Source organism: Protopterus annectens, chromosome 4.part1 (genome assembly GCF_019279795.1).
Source record: "Protopterus annectens isolate FY-2018-M chromosome 4.part1, PAN1.0, whole genome shotgun sequence".
Classification (NCBI taxonomy): domain Eukaryota; kingdom Metazoa; phylum Chordata; order Ceratodontiformes; family Protopteridae; genus Protopterus; species Protopterus annectens.
Window position 1 is genome coordinate 115,561,776 of NC_056734.1, and position 23,652 is coordinate 115,585,427.

At 40.1% G+C, this 23,652-nt stretch overlaps 1 protein-coding gene across 2 annotated transcripts in view; it reads left to right on the top strand.

The window, feature by feature from the left end:
* Positions 1-503: 503 nt before the first annotated feature.
* The window catches only part of DZIP1L (DAZ interacting zinc finger protein 1 like), a 1,070,134-nt gene continuing 1,046,985 nt past the window's right edge, over positions 504-23,652 (top strand). Inside the window, exon 1 of one of the 2 annotated variants that reach the window (XM_044070018.1) lies at positions 504-710. The gene's annotated coding sequence lies outside the window, so the exon portion shown is untranslated. The remainder of the gene's footprint in view (positions 711-23,652) is intronic. The other variant, XM_044070019.1, reaches the window with a different exon arrangement.

Sequence of the window (23,652 nt, forward strand, 5' to 3'; positions counted from 1 at the left end):
TATATACAAACAATATTTAAAATATGCCCGTTTTCGCTCCCCCACTTTAGACATTGTCCAGATTTCTTGTGCTAAGTAGTTGAGCGGTAGAGAGAAAGAGAGGGTGGCGGCTAAATAGATGTTCACGTCACTGCTGTGAATCTTGGACCAAGAGGCTAAGAGATGTGAACAAGGCAGGGCTGGTTGGTGTTTCAAGTGTAATAAACATAAGGGGTGGAGAAATCGCAAATCGCTCAGTTTAAGAATACAGCTGATCTGGGACAAGGTGAAAAGTGAATGGTGTTGGAAACCTGCATGAAGCAGATATATTACTAGCATATGTTAGATGGAAATTGCGACAGAATTGAAGACGTAGCTTCTGAATAAAAAATTAAGTGTGTGAACGACTGTTTTACTTAACAGTAGTCTTTGACATTTCTGCAGTTTATTTTTTCCTTACATTAGCTTATTTTTCCGTCATTTTTTGACTGAAAAGCAAAAAAAAATATTTTCTGGAACGTTATAAAGTGTTTTAAATAAAATATTTGATGGTAGTTGCATCGAATTAAGACATGCTAATAAATGCCACTTTTTCAGTGTATGATTTCTAACGGAGTTTTCTGTCCGAGTGACACGCTAAACAGGAAGTGGCGTCATTGAAAGTCTGGAGAGCTTGCGATGGATGTGTCTGGTTGGGAAGGTCTGGAAATTTGTTTGTGTTTAGAAATTAAGTAAGTTTACTTATTTTGTACTTTTTATTTACAAGTAATTTTTGATTTCTTTAGACAGGAATGTATCTCTGTAAAAGAATAGTGCATTTGTTTCAAGACAGTTTAGTTAAGAGGCAGAGTGTTTTTTTTCTTGTGTATGATGTTTCGGGGGAATGACTTGTACAGTATACATGAGATGCGCGGGGGCATTTCAGTTTACTCACAAATACAAATATCTCTAATACAAAACCCAATTCCAAATAAAGGTGCTTTTAGTCCTTTTTAATGCTATAAGGCTGGTGGTGCACTGATATATAGTTTAAAGCGAAGTATTCTTTGGAAAAATATATTTTTCTCATTGCTTTATAAATATAAATAATTTATAAATACATACATGCATGTGGACATTTAATTTTTATTTCCTTAATGAAGGAGTAGATATGTTATAAGAAAATTATTCCAAGATGTAATGCTTTGTGCTAAATTATATAAACTGTGTGTGTGTTTGTAATTGCCATTTGTCAGTGGTGTTCTGTAAGGTTGAGTGTATCCTGTATAGCTTCAAACTGTCAGCCCTGACAATTTTAGTAGAAGGTCCAGAATTCTAACAGTTAACTTTTGCCTATGAATACATTTGTATCCTCTGGGGATAGACTATTATTTGGGAGAGGCACATGTAGTTTCATACCCTGTAAGCTGACAGCATAGGAATGTTGCGTGTTGCTATCCCCCAGTGTCACAGAGCATACTTTATAATAATTACATTTTGTTTGAATTTTTAAGTTGAACATTAAGACATTAGTTTTTATATATTTACTGTTGTTACCAATGATGTGAACTCTTTTTTTTCACTATGCATACAAAACTGCTGCTGTTGCTTTTGCTTATCTTGAATAGCATAAACGATGTGTCCAAGATCACAGTAGAGTTGCAACTGAGTAAAATGTTGCATATGAATTCAGTCATGTTACATGAATGTTTTTCCTTTTCAAGTACTCCCTGTGTATTACTTGATGAGTTAAGTTATAAATAAACAAATAGATACTGGAAAGTGTTTGGTCACAGTTGTCATTTGAAACCAGAAGGAAAAAGCCCATCTTAGTTGAGTTGCAAACAGACTGACCGGCATGTCATCTAATACTTTGTATCGTTCATTCATATATTATATTCTTGCAAAACTTGCATTAACCACAGTGAACTTCTGCTTCCAGTGACATGAACATCAGTGCCAGGGATTGGAATACTGCCCTAATGAACTCCAAGAACCGAGTCTTGTACTGGTTCTTTGCTGCACTGCAGCTGAACCAATAAGAGATTGGAAATCACTTGAAGTAGAACATACCTCAAAATCTGAGTGCTGTCTGCAACGTAAAGCTTTTGAAAGACATTAAAATCTGATCATTGTCTACAGTGTAGAGCTTTTGAAAGATTTGGTGCCATTCTCTGCTTGCCTTTTTTAAACCCGTTTGTTTAGCAGGTCACTGGCCACAGTTGTCATTTTTCAAGATGTTTTTTGAGCACTGTTTGGTTAAGTGACTTGCTTTAGAGTCACATAGTAGGCAAATAAAGGTGGAAGGAAATCAATCCCTATAGCTTTACCCTTCCTCCAGAAAGTGTTGTTAAACAGCTCAGAGTCTTAGACCTGTGGCCATATGAATGGATTGCATCTGCTAACTACATTGTGAGCATTGCAGTAGTTTATTGTGTCTGCCATTACTGACATACCATTATGTACACTTATATTATTTTTATGCAACTTTGTTTTTATGTTGGCAGTTATAGTTATTTCATTTTTAGCCGGCTCTTTGATGTAGAGGGATTAACTCCGGACTATGACCCAGGTGAGAGTAAGAGAGGAATGCATAGGCTTTGTCTACTTATTTTTTCATGGGGAGAGGTTGGGCAGAAAAACTGAAAGGGAAATTTCTTTGTGATGTAAGTGATTTTAGGAATGGTTGTATTTTCTCTTGGACAAAATCTGTTTTTTTTTTTTTTTACTCTTATCTTCCCCCACATGAATGGTGGTACCATTCTTAGCACGCAGTGAGCAGACAGCAGGGTTCTTGGCCCTTGCAGAAAGAATGGGTTAGTAAAGCAATGAGGGTGAGGCTGACAGGTCACAGAGAGACTGGCACAAAAAAAATATATATATAATTTAATCCACTAATATCTAGATTGTCACTGCTGAATTGACACCCTGTCCCCCCATGTGCAGAAATGGGGGGAAAGGTGTTATGGATGTATTTAGTTCTGTGTAGTTTTCTTGGACACAAGTCATGTTCTGCATTATGTGTAAAGTATATGGTTGCTGATGTAGAAACTGTTTAGTCAAAGGCTCTCACATTACTCTCACATTATATGAATAGAGTGGGCATGGTCACAATGATTCACTAAGACATAAAGGGAGGATGCAGTGAAATGACGGGTAATTTAAGAGCTTATTTAAAAATTTTAGACTATTTACTGCTGTATCCCTTGCATACCCTTCTGGCACACTTATAAATGTTGGAATAACGCAATTATTAGTACCTTACTTATCTGGTGGTGCTACAGACTTTTAGTGAGTATCATCTCAGAAATGTCAGGATCAAGCATCAAGGTCCAAACAGTTACACTGTCTGAGATCATTTCAATTCTATTATAACATGGCTCGACACCAAGTAAAGACTAATGCACACTCAGTCCAAAAACGTCACTAAAGAGTGAAAATTACTGTCTAGTTTATATACTCTTTTTTAAATGTCAAACAATGTTATTTTTAATGACCTTGTGACTTGTTCTTCTGGTTTCTGTTTGAGTCATGAAAAAGTCCATGGTTATTTCTAGCCTGGACAGTTCCTGTTGAAATGATAAGTATGTCCTCCTTTGGTTATTTTCTTCCTTACTGTATCTGAAGACTTCACAAAAAGTCTCTCCACGTCATCTTTGCGTCACTTGAAGTGTCTATTTTATTTCATTTATTTCTGCATCTGAAAGCTCACAGAAAGTAAACTTCCTGTTTTTCTATAACAGGATGCCTTTTACAGTAATTCCACAGCTATATGTTAATATCTAAGCTGAGCATTAACTGTTTTTTGCAAAGCAAGCCATATTATTTATTTTCTTTACTGCACACACAATATAATTTTGGGGAAAGCATTTTAATTTATGCAGTCTCTATCAATTCCCCCTTTTTAATTAAAACCAAGAAAATTGTAAGACAATTTAAAACACAATACGATCTTCGGTACTTTGAATCCCTTGGTCTGTTGCAACATACATACAATGTTACATTACCAACAGCTGTTACTTTATTAGTAATTTGATTAACACAAATCTTATAATGACGATAAGAGCAATTTAATACCCCACCATCCGGAAAACAATCCACTTAGCCAGTAGTTTAACTAAGCATGTTTTATTTTTGCAAGTGTCAGACACACAGCCGTTATTACTTATCTATTCTTAACTGCTTTCATGCTTGCTTAAGCAAGTTGTCAGCCTTGCAGTTACACAGAAGCATTTATTTCAAAATCTTGTCAAGTTAACCCTTATTTTACCTTGTATTAGAAACGTGGGAAAAAAATATTTAAAAAAGCAATTTACAGGAAAATGTGATCCTCTGTACTTAATAGCCTTTCTTCATTGTTAACAGTTACTTGTTTGACAGTTTTATAACATATCTCCTCTGTTATATCAGAGATAGTTCCATAAGTTGCATTTGCTATCAACTTTGCAACTTTCCATATTGCTTAGTGGCACCATACCAGTGAAAAATTCGGCTCCTGAAATAACACCATTTCATATGTCCAGCTATTTTAAAATCTTTGCCTATTTTGGAAAACTATCATGAACCTCCCTCTTTTTTTTTCTGATGATTTTATCATGTCCTCTGATAATGTGCAAGTAATTCTCATTATTGGAACTGCATACTCTATGTAACAGAATTTCTCCTCTTTCATCTCTTCCTTAAAAAAAGTATTGTGTTAACTCTTATGCGGTTTTTATTTTGTACTCAAGCTTTTTCACATGAGTAGAGTTGATGTAAAGTAGCAACTCTGACTGTCCCTTTCTTTTGAAATCAGAGTATCCCTTTTTCTAATTTCATCAACTGTAAATGTTTGTTTTTTTTATGGCTGATTGCTTTACAACTCTATTTTTATATGATTCTTTAAACATAAAACATGTATGTGTAACCTACATACAGTAAGGGACTGCATGTAATGGCATTTTCCCTCTAAGGAATGTGGCTAAAAAACAACAATATGACTTCTGTGCCTTTGCAAACACATTTTGCATGTCCAAAAATATATTTAAATCCGGTATCCAATCATGATGTCTCTGTTCTCATGATATATTATATCTGAGTATCTCTCCCCATTTTTTCTTTGCAATTGTTTTATTTGCATTGCCTGGTATGTACATTATTTTTAGATTGCCTTGTCCTGAACATACATTGCTATTATAGAAACCAATTTAAACTTTCCTAAGACTGTTACTGTACTGATACTGTTTGATTGTTATTAACTTACACTGGTTTTTATGAACCAACATGGTGTACTGCTTACTGCTTTTGCATTTTAGCTCATGCTATTTGTTTTAAGTTTTGTAATGACTCTGTACTTTACTACCTGTATGTATTCCTGTGCATTATTTCCAGGATGGCAGTTACACCAGTCTGACTAATGATGTTACTAGTTTGTTTATAAGACTGTTTGCTGTTATATTTTATGTAAGACATTGTTTTGAAAATATGACATTACAGTCACTGTTTTTTACCAAGATTGATCCTGTTTGCTGTATGCATAAGCTGCCTGGGTCTATATTAGAACATCGAAGTTTCAAAACTTCGAATGTTCTAATATTGACCCCTATTCAGCGAAAGCTGAAAACATCAGACATACAGAACAGCAAATTTTTTCCTAGTGAAAAAATTTGCTGTTCCAAAACACATACACACAACACAAGCACACCAAACAAACAGCAATCCACACACATACACCTAAAATCTTACACCTAACCCTACACTAAACTATACACACTACTATCCACTTACCTTAAGCCAAACACTAACCCTAAGATCCATCACTATCGCACACTCACCCGCACCCTAACTCATCTACCCCGCCCTAATCCTCACGTCCACACAATCGCACACATACCTAACCTGCACCCTAACCCACCTAACCCGCACTCAGTCGCACACTTACCTGAACCCGACCCGTAACTTTCCACCACAGCGCTGAAAATACCGAAGCAACAGAAACGGACAACCAAATTCTTTCCCTAAGAAAAAATTCGGTTTTCTGTTCCTTTGATATTTTCAGCTTTCGCTGAATAGGGGTCGATATTAGAACATTCGATGTTTTAAAACTTTAATGTTCTAATATAGACCTAGCTGCCTTTGGTGATATACTGTAGTTTTAATGTGTGTGTGTGTGTGGGGGGGGTTTGACCCTCAATCTTGTTACCATAGAACCTTTTGTCATTTAGGATTTGTCATAGGTACTGCCTTAAATGTTACTCCATTTCCAGACATAGATGTGGACTTACATACCCAACATTTAATTGCATTGTTTAGTTTTGCATATACCATTTGCATTACTGTAAATGTATTTACTGTATGTGTATTAACTTTACACTGTATCTGTAGTAACTTTACTCTGTGTCTGTAGGTTGTGTATTTATTCTGAATCTGTCCTGGCTTATTAAACCAGTAAAGTAATATTTATTTTTCTGTCTCCTTTGTTTAATTCATTTGTCTTACTTACATTGCTTTAAAAGATCCCTGTACTTTGCTGCCAACTGATGACCCGTGTTATGTTAATTTATTGCTTTAATGCCTATTGCCTGCCATGATCTGGGTTATAGGGAGGATTATCCCCATATTTTACTGGTCATAATTTACCAATTTTTATTATACTGTTAGTGTTTGTAATTACCCTTTTCAGTAAGACAAGGGGTTTGTCCTTCCTTCTGTTTATTGCTTACTTCCTTTTTCTGTGTACCCTGATGTTTGCAGGTTATTTGCATACATGCTCTTTTCTAGTTATGATTTACCTGTTCCCATTGTTCTATTCACCTCTTCATATCCTCTCCTGCCTCTTTGGGGATTGAATATTGCTTCTGAAAAGGAGGAATGTAATCCGAAGGATTGATTTGCCACAGTCTGTCTTTGATGTAGCCCTTAAGGGCTGAAATTGTGATTTGATTTGCTCCCATTTATCCTGCAGTTGTGAATGTCTGTTGGTAATGTCTTTTTTATAGTTACTTATGTCAATTACAAAGCAAGGAAATTACTTAGCTGTATTCTAACTGTCTTCCATTGTGGCTGACCATAAAACCTTGTTATTGAAATCAGTTACTATTCCCAGTTTGTCAAGAATATTAACCCCAAGGATTGTTGTTCCGCAACTGTAATTTATAAGAAATGTACCCTGTATTGAAGATCCATTTTCTGTGAAACATTTTAACTGGCTTACTGCTTATGGCCATGCAAGTGCTGCCATCAAAGCCTTGAATGTAAGATTTTTTTGAACTGATTTACAGGTAACAGTTTGTTAGTCACTGATACTGCTGCCCCTGTATCAAGTAGGACATCTTTTCATAGTGTCCCCTCCACCCATACATCCACTAACACGCGTCCATCCTTTCCACGTTTAAAATTTGTGAGAAAGGTTACTTGGGTGGGGGTGGGGGGGGCACACCCCTACTCAGAATCATATTAATTCTGATCAGTTTTCCTGGGTATGTCTCTGATTACACGGACTGCATGTTCTGTTCCCTGTTTACTGTTGGTGTCTTCCCTGTCTAATGTGCACTTTATACTTTTTTTAATTTAATGTTTTAAATCCTGACTTGCACCATGTGTGAGATTATATGGTAGGTTTTCTGTGTATTCCATAGGGTATACTTTATGTTTTCTGTATCCCTCTGTTTGTTCCTGTGACTGATTTTCCCTTAATGTATTTTTTTATTTTGATTTCTTTCCATATTTTAGATATCCTTTTGTATTTTACTTTTCTTCCATCTTTTGTAATATGGACAATCATGTTTAATGTGGCCTATTTTCTTACAAGTAAAACATATCACCTGTTTTTTTTTTAGATTAGTTGTGCATCTGTTTATAAACCTGGTGAAGCAGAACCTGCTCGTGTTCCCCCTGTGGTTTTTTATCACACCATGTATTACGTCCCCTTCCTTTCCCCATGTAGTCTACAAGCTGTTTTTCTACATTTCCTATGTGGATCTGCAATACAGCGTACTTCTTTTAAACTGTCTAGCACTCTGGCTTAGTCTTACTCTAGGTGGAGTTTGAGATGTGTAATCTTTGAGTCTGTATCTATCTGTCTTCCAGAAACTGATTTTAAATCTGCTTTTGAATTTTGCATAATGTTTAACTGTCTGATGGAACTGCTTTAACATAACATCTTGCCTAACCAAAACATTATTTTGTTTTTTTCAATCATGCTATTTAGACTACCTGTGTGATAATGGTGAAAACTGGCATTACCTTGTCTGTGCGTTTAAAAACAGTTATGTGAGTCCAGGGGTGGGCAAACTTTTTGATTCGTGGGCCACATTGAGTTCTAACATTTGACAAAGGGGCCGGAACAGGAGCAGATAGATGGCATGCTTTGAAAACATCACCTCATTGGGGGAAAAATACACATCTTGGGATATGGAGAAAACATGTGCTTTAATTTCCAATGAAAATGAAGAAAAGCATTACAATAAAATTTCTGACTTCGAAATGAGTCTTTAAACACTGAAAATCAAATAAATGACCATTTTATTTTAAAGCACTGAAAGTTCTGTTATCCTTCAGGATATCACCATCACTCTCCTCCTGACTGTCTTTTTTCTTTCAAAAACGGTAGGAGATGCAGATGTACTTGTCCTGTTCCTTTTATTCAATTTGTTTCCCCGGTGCCAAAAGTCAACAACGACCAGTGCAAGGACGAAACAGTTACAGCAAGTCAGTCTGTGAAGCGTTATATTTGATCTGCATGCACTGTTTATTTTAACAACGTGCGTATCACGGAGGCACACACATTTTAATGGGAGCAGTGTTGTTGGTCTCCTTTTTTAGCCAGCGCATCAAAGTCTGGAGTTAGTTTTGTTGTGGCGATTCTCAGGATGGATCTGAGGTGTAGGTCTGTTAACTTGGATCTGTGGCTGGCTTTGTTGATGTTCATGACGCTGAAGGTCTGTTCACACACGAAGGTAGAGCCGAACAAAGCCAACATCATAATTGCAGGGGAAATAAAACATTAACAAGGTTAATTTATTAAATGTTTTCAAGTTTGGCGGGCCAAATCAAAACGTTTAACGGGCCGCATGTGGCCCCCGGGCCGTAGTTTGCCCATGCCTGGTCTAGACACTCACCAGTTTCAGCTGCTTGCTTTGCTTTGACATCTGCCAAAGCATTTACTGTAGCCTCTTCTGTATTACATTTTTTATGTGCTTTTATTTTGACAATACTAAACTTTCCCTATAAATCATTATGGGAATCGGTGCTTATAACTCCTGTAGTACTGGAGCATGTTTTAGGGGTTTGCCAACACTTGTCGATGAATCCCCTTCTGACCCAAACTGGCATGTGTAAATGCAAAAAAAAAAAAATTTAAATAAAGCATCATTTGAAATCGACCACACAATGTATGTCAACCGTTGTTTAAATGCCAACATATTTAAACAAAATTCCTTTTTTGTCTTGCCACTGAGGCAAAGTCTGCAATAAACAAGACTATTGATATATATCAGCAGGAGAAATAACTGTAATTTTTGCTGAACCCTGTACAATGTCAATTAGTGTATTTTGTTCTCCTTGTAAACTTTGCTGGGCTTTTTGTAACTTTCTTGTCAGATTAACCTCTGTAGTTTGTGCCCTTAGTAAATGTTGTTAGGCTCTATCTGATTTACATTAAACCAGAAATGTCATTATGTAAAGTCTGAATGCTATGCTGAGTCTGTTGTTCTAAATGGCATTATTGTCCCTAGGGAAATTTGAAAATTTGTGAAAACCTTTTCTTTAAAAGGTTATTATTAATAGCACACTGTACTGTGTTAGAACTTTGTTATTTGTGTGCATCTGCAATGTTTACTATAAATAACATTTTTATGTAGTCTATTACATTACTGACAGTAATTGCATACACTTGTACTGTATGAGATTTAGGTAAAGCCTTAAGACGTTAAAGAAAATGTGCAACAGTTTGCATTATATCTGACAAAGGCATGACTGCAGAAGGTACATTTAACTGTTGTATATGTGAAGAACTAACAACGCTAGAATCATACAGATTGTTTATAATAATAGGATATATCTTATGGTATGGCTTGCATTCTAGACTCCTGTGACAAGACAGACCTAAGTTTGGAAAGTTACTTAAACATAAACAGTCTGTATGAATTGCTGTGCATTTTATGTATGGATTATAGGCATTTATCCATTTACAAACACAGCTGTTATCTAAATTCTGAACATTAAACATTTGAGATTTACATTTTATGTCTGACACAGAAGGTTTAAACCATGTAAATTTATATGTACAATATGTGGGCAACTGTCTGTACTGGCATCCATGTTATAACTGTGAAGAATTTACCGTATTTTGCATAGATAACAAACAGGTGATCAGGATGAAGTCGCTTAGACACGGTATCCTTCAACAGACTAAATTGATGGTGGAACGTTGTTGGACAGATGCAACAACGTTATCTCTGATTCCACCAAACAGAAGCACTGGATCTGTTGACCTGTGGAATTCACATATAAATTATGGTACCAAATGACCAGTAACTGCTGGTAATGGATAAAAAGGTCACATTTGAGCTGGCCTCGCCACTGTTAAATTGTCTGCAGAAACACGTCAGAATCACAAGACTCGCACTGTACTGCTGTTTCCGTTCTAGTTTAATCTATCCAAACAGTTACACTGTCTGAGATCATTTCAATTCTGTTGTAATATGGCTTGACACCAAGTAAAGACTAATGCACACTCAGTCCAAAAACTTCACTAAAGAATGAAAATTACTGTCCAGTTTATATACTCTTTTAAATGTCAAACAATGTTATTTTTAATGTCCTTGTGACTTGTTCTTCTGGTTTCTGTTTGAGTCCTGAAAAAGTCCATGGTTATTTCTAGCCTGGACAGTTCCTGTTGAAATAACAATATGTCCTCCTTTTGGTTATTTTCTTCCTTGCTGTATCTGAAGACTTCACAAAAAGTCTTTCCACGTCATCTTTGCGTCACTTGAAGTGTCTGTTTTATTTCATTTATTTCTGCGTCTGAAAGCTCACAGAAAGTCAACTTCCTTTTTTCTATAACAGGATGCCTTTTACAATAAGTCCACAGCTATACGTTATTAATATCTAAGCTGAACATTAACTGTTCTTGCAAAGCAAGCCATATTATTTATTTTCTTTAGTGCATACAGTATAATTTTGGGGAAAACATTTTAATTTATACAATCTGTATCAGCTGGCATTGATAACATGTCAGTAACATGGCTGAAGCCTAATCCCTCTACTCCATAGTTTTGAACACATGTTACTTGTCTGTTAGACATGGTCATCTAGGTAAAAGAACTGCTGGGAGGTGTCAAACTGGAGAAAATAGATGTGTATACCCTTTGAGAAAATAACTCATCTGACTCTTTAGAACCCAGATTGATTAATTACGGAGTTTTAATAAGCAGGCATGTTAACCTGTGTGTTTAACCTACTACCACTTCAACTGCACATTCCTGTTGTGGTTTCAAAAGAGTAATACTGTTTTGCTATATGTCACAATATTGCTGGTTGTTTATCTGAATCTAATGTTATATCTATTTAACGTTCCATGTAAGAAAAATTACTATGAACATACACTGGCTGGAGCTATTTTTCCCACAACTTATTTGTATTTATATATTTTTTTGCCTAATATATCTCAAAGGGAGCTGGTATTTGGGAAGAAGTTTATTTTATTTATTAATTATTTGATTCATTAACTAACATTCATTGGAGTTTTTTAGTTTTGAAAGCGTAGAGTAAGAATGCCTAGCATTAAGACTTGTTTTTAGGTATTTGCATAGCAGATGTTCATCGTGCATACAGCTGCAGTCATAACAGATGGGTTATCCTGCCGTCAGGCGGGTCCTCGGTCGGCCGAATTCCAAAGTCTAGGTCCGGCGTCGTCGCTTCTACCCTGACGTCAGGTGCGGCAGGGGTATAAAAGAACCAGCCGACGACATTTTCTTCAGTCTTTCTTGCCGCGCGGTGCCCGAAGCAGAAGCAGTTCGCAAGTGCCGGTCGGCCAGCTCCTGAGATTACGAATATTTTTTCAACCAAAGTCTTTTTGAAAGCTAAGTACCCCGTTGAGGAAACTTTTCTTGCCTCGGACCGATGTCAGATAAAGTTAATAATTGCATTTCATGTGGGAAGCAAATACCACATAAGGATTTCCATTCCCTCTGCATTCCTTGCTTAGGCCCAGACCACGACGTCTCGGCCTGTCGCTTTTGTGCTACTTTCAACAAACGCACTATTAAGCGTCGGGCGGAGTTCGCCCAACACTATTTTGGCAAAAAGTTTAATTACATTATGTCGTCGGATACTCCGACTCCAGTTTTGAGTAAAAAAATGCAAAGATAAGGACCGACATACGAGGTCCGCGACTTCTACCGACACCACGCTAAAGCCGACTACAGGTGCTGCGGTTCTCAGCGAGGTGCCTACGCAGCCCCTGACTACCGATGACACTTCCTTAGCGGTGTCTTCTGTGCCCGAGGTCGCAGGCTCCTCGGCCCACACCCCAATTACAAATACCGACGCCACTCTTGGCGGGGAAACTCAGAGTTTAGACAGGCCTGCCACCTCTCAAGGTGTTTTCAGGCCTTCTTCTTCTTTTTCCATTAAGGCTTTCACTAAATCTAAAGCAGCCATGCATACTAAAAGACAAGCTCCACAGGGCCCCTCTCAAGGCCCCATGCCTAAAAAACAGATGCTCAAAATGGCTGAGGATTTGATTACTCTTATCAGGGGTTCTCAACCCCCCTCGGACAAAAGATCCAGAGTGGAGGAAGAATACCCATCCTCGGACCAGGCCTCCATTACTTCAGAACATTCTGAAGACCAGGAACATTCATACTCCCCTTTTTGAAGATTCTGATACAGAGGAGTCCATTCCCTCTGTCTCCCCCCCTGAGGACTATTCTTTTGAGGAAACCTTGCATACCTTGAGGGAACACTTCCACTGGGAAGGCCAAGATTACTCAGATTCCAAGAAAAGGCTCAGGGATTTCCTCTTGCTCCCTCAGCACAGGCCTCTGGCTATCCCTCCTGTCTTAGACATACTAGATGATGTGTATTCAGAGGCCAGCCTTAACCCAGATTCTTTACCTCCAGCTAAAGTCAAGCCTGACGGGTATTACCGGGTTCCTGATTCACACCAATTCCTATACAAAAGCCATGCGGCTGACCCAGAAACTATTTCACAGGGTCCCAAGGGAATTAAGGCCTCCACTGCCAAAAATCCATTACCTTCAGAGAGAGATTCCAGAGCTTTAGAAAGGTGGGGGAAAAAGGTATAAACCTCGGCCACTTTAACCATGAGGGCATTAAACTGTCAGTTCCATATGTTAAAGTATCAACAGTTTTTGTTATCTCAGTTGAAAAGCAGAATGTCGCAACCTGAACAACCAGACTTGAAGGAGTTGCTGGATTTGTTGCATAGTGCAGAACAAGTGGGTAAACATACCTTGCAATGTGGTTTTGATGCTTTAGAGGCCTCATGTAGAGCTGCTGTTACAGGATCAGTCATACATAGACATGCTTGGCTCAAAGAGCAAACCTTACCAGATCATGTCAAAGCTAAATTACTAGATGCACTTCTTCAAAAAGATGTATTGTTTGGTGCTAAAGCTGAGGAGGTATTAAAGAAAATGGAGGAAAATGCAAAATCAATGCAAACAGTGAAAGATTTCCTACAGTACAACCTCCACGTTTCAGTAGAAATTGGCCTTCAAAAAACTGGTCCTTTCCAGCCACTGACAGACCTCAATGAGGTAGATACAGGCGCCCGAGGGGTAGAGGGCAATCTCAAGGATCATTTAGAGGCAGACAATGGCAAGCACCTACACCAAGAGGTGGAGAGGATAGATCACAGCCATTCAGAAAGCAGAACCAATGACTTTCCCCTTTGCATGCCAAGCAAAGCTCTAATGGCAGCACCTTTAGGCGGAAAACTGGCATTATTTTCGAAAAATTGGCATATTGTCACAAAAGACAAATGGATCTTGGACATTATAGACAGAGGCTACAGATTCCACTTTCACACCCTTCCAAAAATGAGAGGCATGCCAAACCTGCCACAAAATCAAAGGGCAGAGGCACAAAAACAAATTTCAGCTCTCATAGACATGAAAGCTATTCAAGAGGTACCTGCACAAGAACAGGGTCAAGGTTTTTATTCCAGACTATTCCTGGTACCAAGGAAGGACAAATATTGGAGACCTATTTTGGACCTATCCATCCTAAACACATATTTACTCATACCAAAATTCAAGATGCTCACATTACAGCAGCTTCTTCCCATGCTGGGCTAGGAGTCTTGGCTGGTAACATTGGACCTCAAGGAGGCATACCTGCATGTCCCTATCAGACAAGATTGCAGAAGATACCTCAGATTTCTTGCAGGTTCAACCCATTATTAATTCTCTGCATTGCCCTTTGGCTTATCTACTGCGCCCAGAGTGTTCACGAAATGCCTGGCATCAGTAATTGCCTTCTGCAGACTTCAAGGGATACAAATATACCCATATTTGGATGACTGCCTGATCCAAGCGGACAGCAAACACATACTTCTGAAACACCTGGCGTTTGAAATAAAGTTGTTGAACTCTCTGGGATACACAGTCAACAAAAAGAAATCAAGACTAATACCCTCTCAAACAATAATTTTCCTGGGTGCCAGCTTGAATACAAACACCCAGATGGCCTACCTCACGCCAGAGAAACAAAGGCAACTAACTCAATACTTCAGAAAACTGGCAACCTTCACCAGGCTGACTGCAAGGAAAATCCTGCAGGCTCTGGGATTCATGGCATCTTGCATCTTGCTAATCCCATGTGCAAAGCTGCATATGAGGAAACTTCAATGTTACTTATTTTTAATTACTTGTATAAAATTGTTATGATATTTCTCTTGTATGTTAAAACAATAAACCTGTTTTAAAAAAAAAGGAAACTTCAATGGTACCTAAAAAACGTACGGTCTCAACACAGCCACAGTTTGGAAACAATTATACCACTGATTCCATGCCTCCAAAAGGAATTTCTGTGATGGGCTCAAACATGCCAAAGAAACTAGGTCTCCCGTTCTGCTTGCCTCAAGCAAATCAAATCATCACAACAGACGCCTCGGACTATGCCTGGGGGGCCACACATGACAAATCAGTGCATTCAGGGCAAATGGTCCCAAAAAGAAAAGCGCCTACACATCAATCAAAAGGAAATGCTAGCAGTAAAAATTATATTAAGGCTTTCAAAGACCTACTGCATCCAGGCCAGCTATTGATAAGGACAGACAACACCACAGTGATGTGGTACATAAACAAACAGGGAGGAACCCATTCATATCCCCTGTGCAGGCTAGCCATGTCTCTTTAGAACATGGCTCTGGAATTACAAATCCAACTTCAAGCACAATTCCTGCCAGGCAAGGAAAACACGCTGGCAGACAACCTAAGCAGAAATATGACAGATCCACACAAATGGAAGTTGCATCCTCAAGTTTTTACAAAGATAATTCAAGCATGGGGAAGGCCAGACATAGATCTCTTTGCTACCCACAGAAATTACCAATTGACAAAATTCTGCTCAAGGACCTATCATCCACAGGCATGGAAAGTGGGCACACTCTCTTTCAGTTGGACAACAATGACAGTTTTTGCCTTTCTACCTCTTCCTCTGCTGCCCAAAGTTCTATTAAAAGCCAGAGCAGCCAGACCAAAGATGATTCTCATTGCTCCAGACTGTCCAAGACAACACTGGTATCCACTCCTGAGGAGCCTGACGCATTCCCCACCATGGATCCTGCCTCTAATGCCTCTTCTGTTGACTCAGCACAACTTCAAAACTCTTCAGTCAGCTGAAAACACTCAATCTAGCCACATGGAGGATTCTTTAAATTCACAACAGACCCTACTCTCCAAGGAGGTGCAGGATGTCATTTTGGAGGCCAGAAGGCCTTCTACTAGAAAAGCCTACTCCGCAAAATGGAAACGGTTTTGTGCTTGGAATCAGAAAAAGGGTCAGAATCCTGGAATACTGAATTTACCTCAAATATTACAGTACCTAGCTGAGATGCTAAGCAGTGGACTTTCATTCTCCTCCATCAAAATCCATGCCTCAGCCATTTCTGCTCAATACAACACTGATCCTCCTTTATTCTCACACCCTCTCTTAAGACAGTTCCTCAGAGGGGCTAAGAATATAAATTCCCCCAAGTAAGCAACCAGTACCTGCTTGGGACCTCAATTTCATTCTAGAAAAACTGACCCTGCCTCCATTTGAGCCAGCTGCTACAACAGAACTGCAATATTTGTCATGGAAAACAGCCTTCCTTCTGGCTATCACCTCAGCATGCAGGGTTTCGGAACTACAAGCCCTCATGGCTGTGCAGCCTTTCATCATTTTCCATCAGGACAGAGTTTCTTTACGAACCAATCCTTCCTTTATGCCAAAGGTAGTATCCAGGGTAGCCTTGATTCAGGCTATCCACTTACCTACCTTTTACCCTAATCCACAAAACAAAGGGGAGAGGCTACTACATTCCTTGGACATTCACAGACAGCTTAGTTATTATTTGGACAGAACAAAGCCATTCAGAAAGTCAGAGCAACTCTTTGTGTCCTATGCTACAGGTGCTCAAGGGAAGGCTATTTCCAAACAGACAATCTCAAAATGGATAGCCCACTGCATATGCTTTTGTTATTCTTTTCATGGTAAAACTGTACCTACAGGCATCAGATCTCACTCCACAAGGGCCACAGCTACCTCTGCAGCTTTCCTCAGGGGGGTTCCTACCAAAGATATTTTGGAAGCAGCCACTTGGAGTTCTGTACATACTTTCTCCAAGCACTGTCACCTACCATTATACTCCAAATCTAGAGCGGGCTTTGCCACTGCAGTCTTGCAGGGAATCCTTGCTCCTCCTAGTTCCACTTAGTGCCTACCACCCCTTTTTTATCTTTGGGATTCTACCCATCTGTTATGACTGCAGCTGTATGCACGATGAACATAGTACAGTTTTGTACCTACCATAAATGTAGATGTTCGAGTGCTAATACAGCTGCAGTCCAGGTTTCCCTCCCTCCTTCCCCTCTTGGGACAGGCCTAATGGCTAACACCTCCTCATACAACCTGATTGGGGTATTCTTTTACGGTGTATTTGCTTGCAACTACTGTTTTTTGATTATATTGCATTGCATTATTACATAAATTTATGTTTTGCCTTCCTTCTGGGGGCACCTGACATCTGGGGCAAGAAAAACTGAAGAAAATGGCGTTGGCTGGTTCTTTTATACCCCTGCCGCACTGACGTCAGGGAAGAAGCGACAACATCCGACGCCGGACCTAGACGTTGGAATTCGGCCGACCGAGGACCCGCCTGATAGCAGGATAACCCATCTGTTATGACTGCAGCTGTATTAGCACTCGAACATCTACATTTATGGTAGGTACAAAACTGTACTTTACTATGACTTTATCTGATGTCTGTATTGTATTAATTTTACCCTTTTACAGAAAAAACAAATAGTGAATGTCCACCAGATGGTGGTAGAATTAGAGATCAGCTATCTTCTTATACACATTACTTATACTTTCATTTTTGGGTCATTTTATTTATTTTATTCTTTCTTAACTGGGGTAGAGCATGAGTATGCAAAAGGAAATGCATCCTAAACATAAAAATACGTTTAGAATCTGCTAGAAACTTGAGAGTTCAACTCTGAAGAATTAGTATAGTAAAATATAGTGAAATTCTTGGTGATACAAAGGATAGTAGAAAAACAGTAGCTGTGTGAATTTAAGGTAAATACAGACGTTTAGTGTTACATATTTAAATATGAAAAAAGGAACGTGAAGAGAAGGAAGAGATATTTAAATATGAAAAAAGGAACGTGAAGAGAAGGAAGAGAGCAGAGAAAATGGGTATAAGGGAGTGGGACAGGAAGGGATGTTAAGTATGGCAAAGAATAATGTCTGGGGTTATGAGCTACTCCCTAGAAACCTGGACAATTAACATAGCCCAGGTATTGGCTTGGGATTTGAGGCATTTCCTTGCCCCTTGGTTGTACAGATGTTTTTTAAAGTTATAACTAATCAGGTGCTTCATCACATACTTTGTTTTACATAATAAAAGTCTATAACTGTAAAGTATATCCATCCAGATCAGCATTAAAAAAGCTGCTTTGTAAAACCACAATTTGATGGTTTTGGTTTTATGTGTAGCCAATAAAGTAGTGATTAATTTAGTTAGAATTAATTTTTGTGTTTACACATAGATACACATGTAAGCATTTGTGTGCATCTATAATCTGCATGGGGTTGTTGGGACTTGAGTGTGATACATGAATATCTGTATTGCAAGTTTAGGGGGTCTTGTGACAAGTGATGAGTTTCCTAAACCTACAGTGAAAGAAAGTTCATAGGTTCATACTAGGCTATCTGCCCTAGGGCATTTATAAGCCTAGCTAGAGTGTGTTTGGCTTTCTCCACCCATTTTAAATTAATTTTGCTATGCCCTTTTTCGAGGTTAGTATACTGTGCCTCTGTCTAACAGTGACACAGAAGTGATACCCAGGGTAAACCTACAATCTCCCATCCACTCATCAAGATTCCTCTTGAAGAGAGTCAATGAGGGACTCTGCCTAACCTGCACTGGGATTTTATTTCAGAATGAAGGGAGCCTCTGGGTTATGAATCTGTCCCTCCAGCATGTCCTGTTTATTTCAGTGCTGAGGTTCAAGTCTCTTGAGCGCGTAGCTCGATGGGATTTGGATTTCCTGAGGTGCAGCATGTCCATTAATTCCAGGTTGGACATGGCTTTATACGTCAGGCACAGATCGCCTCTGAGCAGGCGGTATGCCACTGAGTAGAGCTGGAGCTTCTTTAACCGGGCAGCATATGGCATCTGTTTGAGCCCTTTGATCCTCTTGGTGAGGTACTTTTGGGGTCTTTCCAGTTGCTGCAGGTGTCTGGTAAGGTACATCCCAAAAGGGGCACTGTACTCAATTATGGGTCTGATGAGGGATGAGTAAAGAGGCACGATGACCTCCCCCGATCTAGATGTAAATCCCTTCATGATTGGGTCTTTCCAGTTGCTGCAGGTGTCTGGTAAGGTACATCCCAAAAGGGGCACTGTACTCAATTATGGGCCTGATGAGGGATGAGTAAAGAGGCACGATGACCTTCCCTGATCTAGATGTAAATCCCTTCATGATTAGGTGGGCTATATAAAATGTTTTTCTAACCACTTTGGCCACGTGGTTGTCAAATGAGAGATTGCTGTCAACTTCGGTCCCCAGGTCCCTAATTGCTTCTTCTGTACTTAATGGATTGCCACCTATGTGGTAATTTGTGGGCACTTTGTTTTTGCCGAAGGGGATGACTATACACTTTTTGGCGTTTAGCTTGAGGCCATGGCTCTGGCACCAGTTGTTTGTTTCTATGAGGCCCTTTTGGAGGATGCTTGTGTCAGCTGGAGAGTCTATTATGGCACCCAGTTTGCAGTCATCTGTGAACTTGGTCAGCCACAGTCCTTCCGTGTTGGCCTGTACCTCCGAGAAATATATACCGAATAAAGAGAGGTCCCAGGACTGAGCCGTGTGGGACGCCACTTGTAACTGGTTTGGAGTCTGACATGGCTCCAGCAATTCTAACCATGTGGGTTCTGTCCTTGAGCCAGTTTGCAACCCATCTAGTGACACAGGGGTTTATATTTAAGCTGTTGAGCTTCTCTATAATGCCTGAGTGGGGTATTGTATCGAAGGCTTTTGCGAGGTCCAGGTAGGCTGTGTGGACCACCTTCCCCTCGTCAATGGCCTTGGTGACTGTTTCAAAGAAATCGACCAGGTTTAAGAGGCAGGATCTGCCCTTAACAAAGCCGAACTGGGTAGGATCCAGTGTCTGTAGGTCCCCAATATCTTTATTTATGAGGTCCATGATGATCCTTTCCATAGCTTTGCAGACCAAGCTAGTCCGGCTTATGGGGTGATAGTTTCCAGGATCCGTTGAGGCACCACCTTTGTGGAGAGGGACCACTGTTGCTGTACACCACTCTTTGGGTACATATCCTGTAGTAAGGCTGAGATTGAACAGCAGTTTTATGTTTGGGTTTAGCGTTTCTTGGAGTTCATGTAGGACACAGCCCGGGACACCGTTTGGTCCCATTGATGCTGTGTTTTTTGCTTTGGAGAGGGCGGCTCTTACCTGAGCATCTGAGATGTCAGGGGCAGCACTCTGCTGGGATAGATATTTGCCCTTTTGGTGGGGGGGGGGAGAAGTTTGCTCTGAACTGGTCAGCTAGGATGTTGGCAATGTCTGTGGGTTTGGTGTATTTTTTTGTCATTTTGGACTAATTCTGAGCATATCTGGGAATTAACACCTAGGTTCCTAACATAACTAAAGAAAGCCTTGTAGCACTCTGCTGGGATAGATATTTGCCCTTTTGGTGGGGAGTGGGGGGGAGAAGTTTGCTCTGTACCGGTCAGCTAGGATGTTGGCAATGTCTGTGGGTTCGGTGTATTTTTTGTCATTTTGGACTAATTCTGAGCATATCTGGGAATTCCCACCTAGGTTCCTAACATAACTAAAGAAAGCCTTGTGATTGTCCTGTGCAATTGTTCTCTCGAAGCTGGCCTTAGACGATTTTATGAGTGCCCGTAGTTATTTGCTAATACTGATCAGAGATGCCTTCCCTTTTTGGGATTTTGCTCTGTCATGTAGTAGCTTCCTCCTTCTATTGTATAGTTTGTTTATGGCTGGGGTCCACCAGACAGGACGTCTGCCTTTGGAGGATTGGGTCTTGGTTTTATTTGGGATTGCATGATCCATGCATTCCTGAAGGTGTTCATAGAATGCGTTTATAAAGGATTCTGCAGTCTGGGCCATATTTTCCACAGGCCCGGGGGCTTTGAAGGATTCCACCTCGGTTTTGAGGAGGGTGAAATTTGCTTTAGAGAAGTTTTCACTGTGGTTTTCTGGGCAGGGGGTGGGGTCGGGAAGTGAATATCCAGTGAGATTAGTTTATGGTCTGATCTTACCAGTGAGGGATACACTTCTGGTCTGGAGCATAGAGTCCCCATGTTGGTGATGATCAGGTCCAGTATGTTTTCCCCTCTTGTGGGAGTGGTAACAAGTTGTTCCATAGCATTTGAGTGTATAAATTCTAGGAACCTTTGGGCTAGGGTGTTGGAGCTAGAACAATGCTCCCAGTCTATGTTTGGGTAGTTGAAGTCGCCCAATATAACAGTGTTTGGAGAGACCTTCATATTTTCCAGTGTTCTCAGGAAGGCCGAGTGGGGTTCCTGGGTTTGGGAGGGTGGTCTGTAGCAGGCTATAAACTGGAAGGCAGTTTTACCCACTGCTAGTTGCACATGGATAGTCTTTGATGCTTCGTGCTGTGCCACCAACCTGGAGTTGTGGGTATCTTTGACGAATATTGATACTCCCCCCTCCTTTTATGGTTCGGTCCAAGTTTTGGGGCCGAAAAGCATGGTATGAGGTATAACCTGGTAGTGCTGGGGTGCATTCGGGAGCCTTGAACCAGGTTTCTGTTACTGCACAGATATCTATGTTCTCCATGTTAAGGAGAGTTTCGAGTGCATGCATCTTGAGGTTTAGACTTCTGGCGTTGAGTAGCATTACTCTTAGTTTCTTATCCCTTGTGATACCTATGGAGGTGGGTTTGTCTTTTGAGCCTTGCCTAAAAAAGGCACTATGGGGGTAGCAAGAGCCTTTGCCAATATCCGAAAGCCCAGGGGTGACAGGTGCAAGCCGTCCCTAGCGAAGCATCGTGGCTTGTCGAGCATGTCATCCCAGGCTGACAGGCATTGGATCCCCTTTGAATGACACCAACACTTAAGCCAATTGTTGAAATTGATCTTGTCTTCATATTGTGACATCATTCTTGGTGAGGGTAAGATGCTACTCAAGGTCAGGGTCATACCAGCCTGGGCTACGTGCTCAGAGAGCTCCTCTATGTCTCTCTTCATGTAGTCCAGGGAGGTACACTCAGGTCATTCACACCAGCATGGACAATGACTGAGTCATATTTGTACTTGCCTTGGAGTGACCTGAGTGCTTGTGTTATGTGGCGGATCCTAGCGCCCGACAGGCAGCTCACCATGACCTTCTCCTTGTTCAGCCTGGTGAGCGGGACGTCAGTGTGCCTGACAATAGAGTCACCTATTAGAAGTGTATCAGGTGTATTGTTTAGCCTTAAGGGCTGTGACTGTTCGGCACACTGGCTTTGTGAACTATGTGTCGCACATGTTTTGTTTTGGGGTAGCGGTTGCTTGGGTGTCTGCTTTGGAGGTCTCTGCTTGCTGCTTAGGCAGATTTGTATTTAGAGCCTCTGAGTATGTTTTTGTGTGTTTATGTGTTTGGTTTGCTGTCGTGGTAGGTCTATGTGAGACTGGAATTGTAGTTTGTGTGGTTTCTTTCTCCTCCTGACTGGTTACGCCAGTACTGAGTTGAGAGAGCTTAGCCTCCAGTTTGGCTATATGGTTGCATCTCTCACGTGTTGGAATTTGTTGGGAGGAGGAGAGGGTTGTCTGTGTACATGAGGCAGTTGTAACATTGCCTCAAGATTCCTAGATTCACCAGCTGGACCGGAGAGGAGATTGACAACTGACCTTTGGAAATGCTAGAATAGTATTGGGAATTCCTTTATAATTGAAAAAAAGGGCCAATGGGGAACAAGGTACACAAGGGGAGTTTGTGAGGGTGTAGTGCTTTTAATTTTTTAGTGCTGACTTTTATATAATTGCTTTAATGAGCAAGTGCCAGGTAACTTAAATGCAATGTGTTGCAGGTAGCTTAAATGCAAAAATGACAAACAGTAACTTTCTTTCAAGTGAAACAAGGAAATAAGAACAGTAAGCAATGCAGATATCACTAGGGATCCACAGAAGCACTGAAAAAACGTGTTTTAGGTGGAATTAGCATTTCAGGGAAATAACAAGCATACAAACAAAGCTAGATTCAGCAGGCCTGGATCTAATCTATGCTACAGCAAACAAGGTGTACCAATTTCAGTAAGAAACAGTTCAAATATGCAGGCACTATAAGCCTTTAACCAGAAATTCCCAGCTCAGAAGGGCAGAGCCCAGACTCTCCTCCCACAAGAGTGCAGACCACGAACCTTTTTAATGTAAAATAACTGGCCTGAAGCCCAAGTGCTTAAACCAGAACTAATACACTTTTAGAATAACCGACACTGAGCCCTCAATCAGCAGTTCCCAACTTAGAAGGATGTAAGCTACCTGTCCTGCCACCACAGTGCAGGCCACAAACCTTCCTAATGTAAAACAACTGGTCTGAAGCTCAAGTGTTTAAACTAAAAGGCTTAGAATGAGTTACACCAAGCAGTAATAAATACAATTGAGTACTTTTAAGATGACGCAAAAGCAAAATAAAGTAGGAAGAAACCCAAATACAGTAAAAGCAGATACAATTTTTATTTATTTATTTTTTTGAGTGAGCAAATGAGATGGGCCCAGGAGTTACAGGACAGAAACACGTGCAAATGCAGGCCTTCAAATTAGAAAGTTGAGAGAGATGGAAGACCGTCCAAATGGCCAATAACTACAAATTCTGGGCCAGAACCACTCCCTATGTGGTAGACAGGTTACCTAATGCTTACCACTCCCACTGATAAGCTAGAAGGCTTCCCTCCAACACAAAAAGGCTTGGGGGGGCACAGAAGCT